Source organism: Protomyctophum parallelum (assembly GCF_964188405.1).
Source record: "Protomyctophum parallelum genome assembly, chromosome: 15".
In the NCBI taxonomy this organism is placed as follows: domain Eukaryota; kingdom Metazoa; phylum Chordata; class Actinopteri; order Myctophiformes; family Myctophidae; genus Protomyctophum; species Protomyctophum parallelum.
The window spans coordinates 39532566-39543183 of NC_139710.1; positions in this window are offsets into that span (position 1 = coordinate 39532566).

Sequence of the window (10618 nt, forward strand, 5' to 3'; positions counted from 1 at the left end):
AGATACACATTGAAACTGTTTTTTGAACATTTAAAGGTATATTCAGTGATAGCCCTGTAAACATGACCCTCGTATTCATACGAGGGTCATGACGTAACTTCACCCTGGTCTTTGCAGACGCTACATTTACAAATAATTAAAATATATAAACATTCAGATTTCAAATATAAAGTACTCACAAAGTGTCCCACGGGTGTTAGTTAGTAGCAGCGCCAGCGATTAGAATTTCTGCATCCCGCGTTGTTTAATAAAAAGCATTTTTATCCGAGGTGTTAGTTTTCCATTGGCTTTCAACTACGCGCCCCTATCGGTCGGGAGGAGGGTGGCACTCGGTGTGTTCGATATAGGTACGCTGACCGCCCTGCCAATACAGACTAATAGGCTAGTGCGCTCCCGGTGTGCAACTGTGGATTTCCCAAACGAACCCCGTTTGAAAAAAGTAGCCGGAGAGCTCGGACAAAAATGCTTTTTATTAAAGAACGCGGGACGCAGCAATTCTAATCGCTCGCGCTGCTACTAACTAACACCCGTGGGAAACTTTGTGAGTACTTTATATTTGAAATCTGAATGTTTAAATATACGGAAATCTTGTAAATGCAGCGGCTGCAAAAAACAGGGCAAAGTTACTGCATGACTGTCATGATAATTATCATGGCAGTCATGTTCCAGGGCTAATTCAGTGATTTCACTTAATTCAAATATCACTTATTTTTTTGTTTTGTTGTGATAATCCTCCCTACTATAGAGTGTGCTGGCCATATAAGGAGTTCCTCCCTGTCCCCAGTTAACCCCTGGGGGTCAAAAAACCTTAGGTTTCGTTTTTGACTCTCTATCCTGATTGGACGAAAGGCTGGGTCCCACAGCCAAAAACGAAACCTAAGGTTTTTTGAGTGAAATCACTGAATATACCTTTAAAGTTAATTGTGATGACTCTAGCCAGTTGGAGATGTTCTCTAGTTCCTGTGTCAGCTGCGCAGCTGCCATGCTGGCTGTTTTAGCAGATGTATAGATGACAGTGTCATCAGCATACATTTGGCAGCTAACGCCTGGGCAGGTATTAGGAAGATCGTTAATGTACATAGTAAATAGCAGTGGTCCAAGTACCGACCCTTGGGGCACTCCCATGTTATTGGGAAGCAGCAATGATTTCTCCCCATTGACCCTGTCACACTGCTGTCTCCCTCCCAGATATGACTTAAACCACTGTGAAGCTTCTGCTGACACTTTGAAATGTTTTAACTTAGACAACAAGACTCCATGATGGACAGTGTCAAAGGCCTTTTTTAGGTCCAAGAACACTGTCCCCACAACTTGTCCCCTCACCAGTAGACCTTTGAACCTGTCAAGTAAGTAACAGTTAGCTCTCTCTGTAGAATGTTTGGGTCTAAATCCAAACTGCTGTGGGTGCAGTAGTTGCTTAGACTCCAAATATTCAGTTAGTTGCATGGCAACGATCTTTTCTAATATTTTTGAGACAACAGGAAGAAGAGCAATGGGTCTATAATTGCTAGCCAAGTCCTTGTCCCCTGACTTGTGGATCGGGGCAATTATTGCCGTTTTCCAGCTCTCTGGGAATCTTTTTGTTTTTATAGATAAGTTAACTAAGTAAGTGATAGGCTCTAGTAAGCAGGTCAGATTTTTTTTTATTAGTACAGCATATAAGCCATGGATGTCCTTTGACATTGAGCTACTCATGTTTGCGATGCATTTTTTTACTGCATCACTAGACACCCCTTTGATTTGGAAATCATCTGGATGAGCATTGTCTCCTCATAGGGTGACTCAGTGGATCTGAAATTACTGGACAATTCCTCTACAGGCTTAATAAAAAAATTGTTGAAAGCATTTGCCATGGCCACATTGTTATCCACAATGCCATTGTTTACTTTCAAACACTTTATTTTAGCGTGTTTATGCCTACTAGAGTCTGCTACTCTGTTGATGTGCTGCCATAGCTTAGAGCTGTTGCCATTGGCCTCTTCAATAAGTTTGTGGAAGTAGTTACTCCTGGCCTTCCTTAGCTCAGACAGCACTTTGTTCCTCAAACCTGTGAAGAGCAGGTAATCAGTAGTGTTTTTTATCTTTAGAGACTTTTTAAGAGCAAGATCTCGCTTTTTAGCGAGCTGGAAGATGTCATTATTAAACCAGGGGAGAGAATATTTCTTTGCCCTACTTGTCCATGTTTTGGTGTATTTATTTATTAAATTGCCCAAAATTGAGGCGAAAGTATTCACACTATTATTTAAGTCCTGTTCTCTAGTTACACATTCCCAGTTTATTTCCATTAAATCGTGTTCAAGGTTAACTATGTTCACCCTAGGAATTCCTGTCGTTGAGGTTCGACCTTCCGTTTTACTATGGTGAACCAGACGTTTTCCTGTTAGTTTTCTTACAATCAAGGTCATATTATGATCTGAAAGTCCAGTGATAAGATTATATGTTTTTATTACTCTCTCGGGTCTATTTGTGAAAATCAGATCTATAAGAGTTTCACTCGTCCTAGTGATGCGAGTGGGTTTATCAATCAACTGCTTATATTTATGTTTATCCATTACAGATTTCAGTTTTAATTTGCCCTTTTTATCGGCCCAATTTACATTGTAGTCCCCCAAAAATATAGTCTCATTACATTTATCACAAGCAGAGAGAAGACTTTTCAATTCATTATAAAAATCAGCATTATGAGATGGAGGATTATAAAGTACAACTATGTTAAAATTCATGTTGGGAGAAAGTATTACATTGATTCCCAGACACTCCACGTTTACAGCCAATTCAAGCTCCACACATTTAATACATTCCCTAATATAGATTAGAACACCCCCCCCCCCCCCCCCCTGCTTTACCGGTTCTATCTTTCCTAAAACATGTGTATCCAGATATGTTAACTCGGTCAGTGGAGACATTGCTGTTCAGCCAGCTCTCAGTTATACACAGGAAATCCAAGTTGGAGTCAATTAGTACTTTCCTGATCTGATCTATTTTAGGTAACAGACTTCTGATATTTAATTGACCTCCCAATAATCCTTTGGGTTTTGAGTGTGGGTTCCATATGACCTGTGCGTGGTTTACAGTTTAAAAGAACTTGAATCAGGCCTCACAGCACTGACTGGCAGGTCTGTGTCACTCACAGGCCCTGCCATGGTACTACCAGCCCTGTCCCAGGGATGTAAGGACCGCCTGGCAAGGCTGAGGTGACAGGGCTGTGAAAGGCCCTGTCGTGACTCGTGATACTGATCATGATACTGACCATACTAACCATGATACTGACATGATGCTGACATGATACTGACGATGTTACACCAAGCTTTGGGGTTCAAGACCACCATTCGGCATTTTTGGGACGTGCAGAGGGAATTTGAAAATGGCACCTTAATTTACATTTCCACACAGATTTAGAGGAAAGTCTCATTTTAAACACTATAGGAATCTTGGATTATAGCCTACTGAGTAAAAGAAAACCAATAACTCCACAAATTTAACTATATTCATACAAAAGTTATAACACTGGTCAAGAAGAGCCACAACAACCCCCCAGCCTGCCCAAACAACCCAGTAGCATAGAAAAGTTAAACTAGATTTGATGGGGCTGTTATGTTGTTGATGTCCAAAAAAACTAAAAGAACAATAAACTAAGTTTAAAATACAATATTCGATCTTCAAGCGCTCAAAAAAAAGCACTAAAGGGACATCTGAAAAGGCCGTGCCTGACGTGTCTTAGTAATTCATTTTCAATGAGGCTTGCGTTTATTTGGACACACAGAGAAGTTGAGAGGCCACGTTAGTGGGCGACTAGACCTCGATTGTTCTCACGCTACGTATACCGCACCCCTCATGAGCTGCTGTGAAACCTGTGAATACACTTTATATACATAAGGGCTTGCCTATGTCATCATCACGCAGTTTATTTTCCTTCTTTTTATTGGTCTTAACAGGGACACATCCACGCATACTGCACACAACACCTCAAACATGGACACTAGAAGAGTGGTCCTCCAACGTTTTCATGTCTAGGCCCCGAGATTGATGTATATGGCCACAGACCCGTAGCTGAAAAGATGTACCAGGGACCCCCATGAAGGAAGATTTGTGTTAATTTTGTTTTCATCAAGCTTGTAGATCGGCCATTTTAATAGCAGATTTAAACTAACAGCATTTTTAGTTTGATATCTTCAAAAATAGCAGATCTACAACCTCATAGCACATCACATAACGCACTATGAGCTTGCATATCTCATATCTGCACATTTTTCAAGTCCAATAACCCTCAATTGAGAACCACTGCTGTAGAAAGTAAAACAATCGACCTGACAGAGAATCTTTTAGTTTGAGATCTTCAAAAATAGCAGATCTATACTGCCTCATAGCACGTCACATAACATGCTATGAGCTTGTACTTGTAGATCTCCTTTTTTTTTTAAGTCCAATAACACCGATTTTGAGAACCACTGCTCTAGAAACTAAAACACCACTGGACTTGACAGAGAACCTAGCTGTCACCTCAACTCAAACTCAAGGAAAGACAAGGTGTTCACTTGCACACGACTCAGTTTTTATAGTGTCTTGAGCTCGAAACCTAGTTCATCTGGTCCTCACAGGTGATGACACTCAGGCTCACCAAGGCTTCAGGGAGAAGAGAACTCTCCTCCTTTAGGTGACAACTGGGAGGGAATATCTTATGTCCCGGGGTCAACAATATGTCCCTACACAGACATTTGTCTGTGGCAAGACTTGGCCTTGTCTGTGGCAAATTAAAGATATGTATAATTTTACATATCATGTTTTGATCATAAAATCCAATTACTGAATGTCAGTCTGTAGGCTTTCTTCAGCATATGTAAGCCACTGATTTCATAATATTAAATCATAGCATATGCTGAAGAAAACCTACAGACTGACATTCAGTAATTGGATTTTATGATCAAAACATGTTATGTAAAAAACAAAAACAATATATATATCACCATGACACTTTATAATAATAATAATATTCCTGAAGTTGAGCTTATAGGTCTAGATAGTAAAATACCTTAGATAACTAATAAAACTTGGTATCGAGTGGGGTGAGGGCTTGAGTAGCTCCCTACTCGATGATGCTGTATTGACCCACTCACCCACATGACGTCCCTCTGTCTTCTTATTCCTGAATTGACCCACATGACGTCACAGCCCAGCAGGGAAACGGGCCCGGGAATAAAGATGTACGATGACGTCACAGACCAGCAGGAAAACGGCCAGGGCGGGAATAAAGAAAATTAGCAGTTGTATACTCTTAATCATTTGCTTGATTATCTAGAAGTGACTATCAGTCAGACATTTTGTCAAATCAAAATTCATTAGCAAATTGTGAAATTACAGTGACGAGAGATAGAAACAGAGACAGACAGAGACAGAGAGAGAGAAAAGAGAGAGAGAGTGGGGGTTGGCTTGAAGTTCAAAGGGATCATTAAGAGCTCCGGCTGAGCATCACAATGTAAAGGGCACTTTTGGACAGGCAAAAGGGCAGGGGCTCTAGCCCCCTTTGATGTATATGTGTGCACGTGCTGTAGGCTACATTATTGTCCCTGGAAGACTACCTTTTAGATTATTCTGCCATCGACCGGCAACACAATAAGGATTTGGTGTGCATAGCATCCTCATGCACAGTTCCATGATCATCATCCCAATAACAAAAGTGTAAGAGCAAGTGTGAAAAAAGTAAACAGAAGATAAACCGGTTGGCATACTATAGGAGAGAGAACTCCACAAAGATTGGATGGTATTCATATCCCAAATGTATGTTGTGTTTACTACTGGAATATAAAGAATAAAACTTATTTTTTAAAGAAATATCACTCAGACCCCCTTTAAAATTCCACTCATGTGAATGACTAAATGATTCACTTACAGTGGTAAATTACTGAGTCTTAATTTAACTTTGAGAGTGTATAGAACCAAATGGACCCAAATAGATAAATCACCACTGAGGATTGTGTACTAAGTGTTGTGGCTCTTTGTTGGTTCCAAACATTTCAACCTTAGCCAACAGACCCACTGATGCAACTAGGGACCAACTAGGGACTATTGATGTACGCAGATCAAAGAAACAGATTGTCCACAGGTTCAATGTCATTTTTTGTTTGTATTTACTTTCCTTTAAAGTGCAGTGATGGTACATTACAAACAGCTCCTTCTGGCATTTGTCTCTTCTGTGTTGTCTGTCTGGTAAAAACTGGTTTGTCCACCACCAGGTGCATGCCTCTCCCCAATCACCCAGGCCTATATATGCTCTCCATCAATCAATTAGGCCTGGGGAGGCGTGCCCTTGGTGTCCAAACAGTGATTAAAATACATAATAGCCCGTCAAACCAATACCCAATAATGCCAAATGATAACTACAACAATTGTGATAATAATAATAAATACACATACAAAACAGTGAGGATGGCTTCTACACTAAGTATAGAATGCTATATGAGTGTACAGTAGGCCTATACATTTATGTTTGGTATGAATTTTGGATTTATATGGATGCTTTGTTGTAGACAATAATAGTCTACAACAAAGTCAACGGATACATATATATCGGAGAACTTAGTGACAATGAATGATCTACAACTGTTAAATTAATACTTTACATTTACAGCATTTGTGGTGGTACACAGTTGATTGCGATTGTGAATTCCTATAAATGCCATATCCAAAAAACAGTACTGATATTATATACTAGTATTAGTAATATAGTGATGGCTGTAGTATAATTACTAGGCATGGCATGTGAGATTCTGAGATTTACCACCAGCAGGTGGCATCAACGTTCCATTTACCACATGAGTGCACTGTGCTCACACAACAGATAAGGTTGTGGGGTTTTCGAATAAATACATTTACAGTTTGATTACGTTTTTGGCATATGTGAGAACCAATTGAATTGAGAGCCATGGTTTATTAATAAAACAAACACACCTGGTCTAATTGGCATTTGAAAAGGCAATACAATACAAGTCAAGACCTTGGTAATACCCAAGGTCATTCCCTGCAGCAGTCCATTACAATGCATTCTGCCTAATCGTTTTCTTTTCAAACGAAGGAATTTTAAGGGACTGACGGTGACCATTCTAACATGTTCAGAGCTGCCTACTGTAGGCTACTGTATATCTTGAATGGACATGAATGAGAAATACAGGGAACAATTATGCACATTCCAACTCACGCCCACACTAGTCTCCCACAGGCGTGTCTTTGAGGGCGATTATTAGCCACTTAAGACCTATTATAAATTAGTCATAGGTCTGAATTAGCCGCTATGCAAATCTTACAAAACACAATACACGTGAATGACAAAGTGACATGTTGGCCAAAATAAGGTTGTTTTTTCCCCCTGATTGATTGATTGAAATATTTATTAACAGTTTGCAGAATTACAGTAGACCTACATTTCAAGCACAAACTCAATACAAAGACTGTTAACTGTGAGTGGACGACCCAATTAAGCATTACACTTGTTTACAAGAGGGTCCACCATCAATTCATCAAAACATTTAGAGACGTACAAATAGACACTTCAATATAGTCAAAGAACAGAACAGGAATTCATCATAATGGAGGTAAAAAGGGAAAATAAACATATACAGTGAGGGAAAAGGGATATAAGTGATAACCTAGCCTACAGTTTAAAGAAAAACATTCTGTTGTTATCGTGAATGTGAACTTGAAGTGGACTAATGTATGAATCTATCATGGCCTTTTCTGTTATTCATCCAAAAAACACATTTTTATATAACATTTCCTGGATAATAAAAGACCACAAAGACATTAGTTCAAAATGAGTTCAATGTCACGTTGATTACACTTCGCGTTGCCTGATAACAAAAAGAACAAAAAACAAGCTGAAGGTAGCCCAAGTTTAATTAGCCCAAGAGAACACATAGTCCAAACTATTGTGACAGATTTTTAAACATTTATTAAAACACATCATGCTTTTAAAGTTTTCACATGGTATTTTCCCTAATTATTTTTCTGGGTATTTTCATTTAATTAGAAACCTCCTTCAATATGAATTATACTACAACACCTTTTACACCAATTTTAAGAAGCGGGTTTACTCAGCTGGGGATGAATGGAATTAAATAAATTCCAAATGAAATTAATTCTGTTCTAGTTTTAAGAAACATATTCAAAATTGTGTCATTTTAAGTAGAACATCAGAGAATGCATGAATTTGTAGCCTACTCCATGGAATCTGTTTTGATTTGTGTGAGCTTAATTGCCCTAGTTTAGTCTACAGGACTGCAATAGAAATATCTAACTAATGTGACTTTATTGCTATATTCTGATAGATTAGGTGCATGTGCATTTTTAGCCAGTTGAACCCATATTGTATATTTGTTTGAACAGATTCCCCCATAGGGTATAGCCTATCTACAGTCTACTATAGACCATTTGCAGACCGCGGCCATGTTTCCATCAGAGTTTTCTCGTCTTCAGTAAAGCAATGTCCTGCTGCCTCTTGCATTATGTGCTAATTCAAAACAAGTGGTATACAGGGCAGTTGAGTGATATCTAACGAGCACTTCCAAACTCCAGCACAAAGAATCACCTGCATGGACACAAAGTAGCTCATAACATGTATACAGTGGATTTTTATGAAACAAACACTTTGAGGATAGAAAGAGCTACAGTAGCTTCCCTGTGTTACTGGAAGAATTACTGTTGTCAAGTAAACATCTGTGTCACGCCTTGTGAGTTCATGTGAGGGCGGTTACATTTGCCCCGAGCCAGAGGCCTACAGTACATATACATGCCCCAGCCTGCCACTAGCCTCTCATTCACCTCAGCCTGCCTGCATGGCTGCCCCCTCACATTCTGTGGAGTTCCCCCCCCCCCCCCCCCCCCCCCCCACAGCAAACTCACACTGTCACACATGGGCGATGAATGGAGCAGAGGAGGTGAAAGGAAAAGTAGGCCTGTCTGAGCCTAGCCTACTTTTCCTGGAAGATCAGGGCCTGTCCATTGTTCTCTAACCACAGGGTGTCTTTATTGAACTGTTTGCCTGCCCATCTCTGACCAATTATACCAGATTTATACTTACAGCTATTTTATTAGCCGATCGCCAGGCTCACATGTCGAATGATGAAGCATTGGGAGCTTGTAGATCTACTATTTTTGAGGAAAATAATGGTTACAAAATTATGTATTCATTCTTGTCCTATGTTTTGACCCTGCCCAAAAATAGGGATGCCATTAAAAGTGGTCAAAAAGCAGCTGTAGATTGGCCCTAGTAATGAAGAGCCTTGAATGGAAGGCTAAATCAACAGGGAACATTTCCAAAACACATTGTGTTGTGTTGTTATTTGATGACATGGCCCATGGGCGACGTGCAGAAGTTACAGGGTTTGCCTTGAGGTAGACGTGTGTTTACTGTTTACATGATCTCTCATGGGAACTTCCATGAATCAAGTTACAGTAGGCTGCTATACTCCACGTGACTATGTGGAGGGAAACACAACAAGATGAGAAATGAGATGACATCTGTTGAAGGTCTGACGAAACAAGTGTCTAATCTGGGACTGCATCAAACTCAGAGTACATGTGTATAAGCTAACAGGATTTCCACTCTGTCCCAAACATCCATCAACAACATTTTCAAGGACAGAATTGTTTATAGTTTCACATTTATAGCTTCTTAGGTTGAATTTAGTTTTCATGTAATGATCACAAATCACATTTCCTGTGTTTAAAGGTCCAATAATGTGATATTTTCCAATTCAATAAATGTTAAATAGCGATATTGCTATAGCAATCCTTGCTGTTTGTTCAATAACAGGAGTTTCCCCATCTCCCCCCCAGCTCTTTAAACCAAAAATACAAATTCAAGGTCACGATACCAATTTCATCCCATCAAGAGAGAACTCATACAGGGTAAACAAGTGAAATTGGAAGTGATAGTGAATGAGCAGACAAAATTGGAACTGGAACACAAGCTTATAAATAACCTCTGTGGGGTTCTCTCTCCTGACTGGATGAAATTTGTAAACCAGCTGAAAGTGCATTTAGCATTTTCTATTTACTGAAGAGCTGGAGAGATGAGGAGACCACTGTTACTGAACGCTCTATCTATACTATCTGAATATAGTTTTAAGAAAAAACAAAACATATCACTTAGACCAGGGGTTCCCAAACTTTTTTGGACCAGGTACCCCTTTTGGGGTAGATATTTTTCCAGGTACCCCCTCATCCTCGCAACACAGATAACAATATATTTACAACCACAAGCAGTGTTTCCTGCAGGAAAAGGCTTTGGCATGGTGCTGGGCGCAGGCCGCAGGGGGGCCTTCTTGCGTCGAACATTTTGATTCATTAATTAATTTGATTCAATAATTAATTAATACGTTTAATAAATTAAGATGAATTTGTATTATTGCTCTTGTATTGCTATTGGAGACACTGGGGGGACACTGGGGAGGCACTGGGAAGGCACTGAGGGGACACTGGGGAGGCACTGGGGAGGCACTGAGGGGACACTGGGGAGGCACTGAGGGGACACTGGGGAGGCACTGGGGAGGCACTGAGGGGACACTGGGGAGGCACTGGGAAGGCACTGAGGGGACACTGGGGAGGCACTGGGGAGACACTGGGG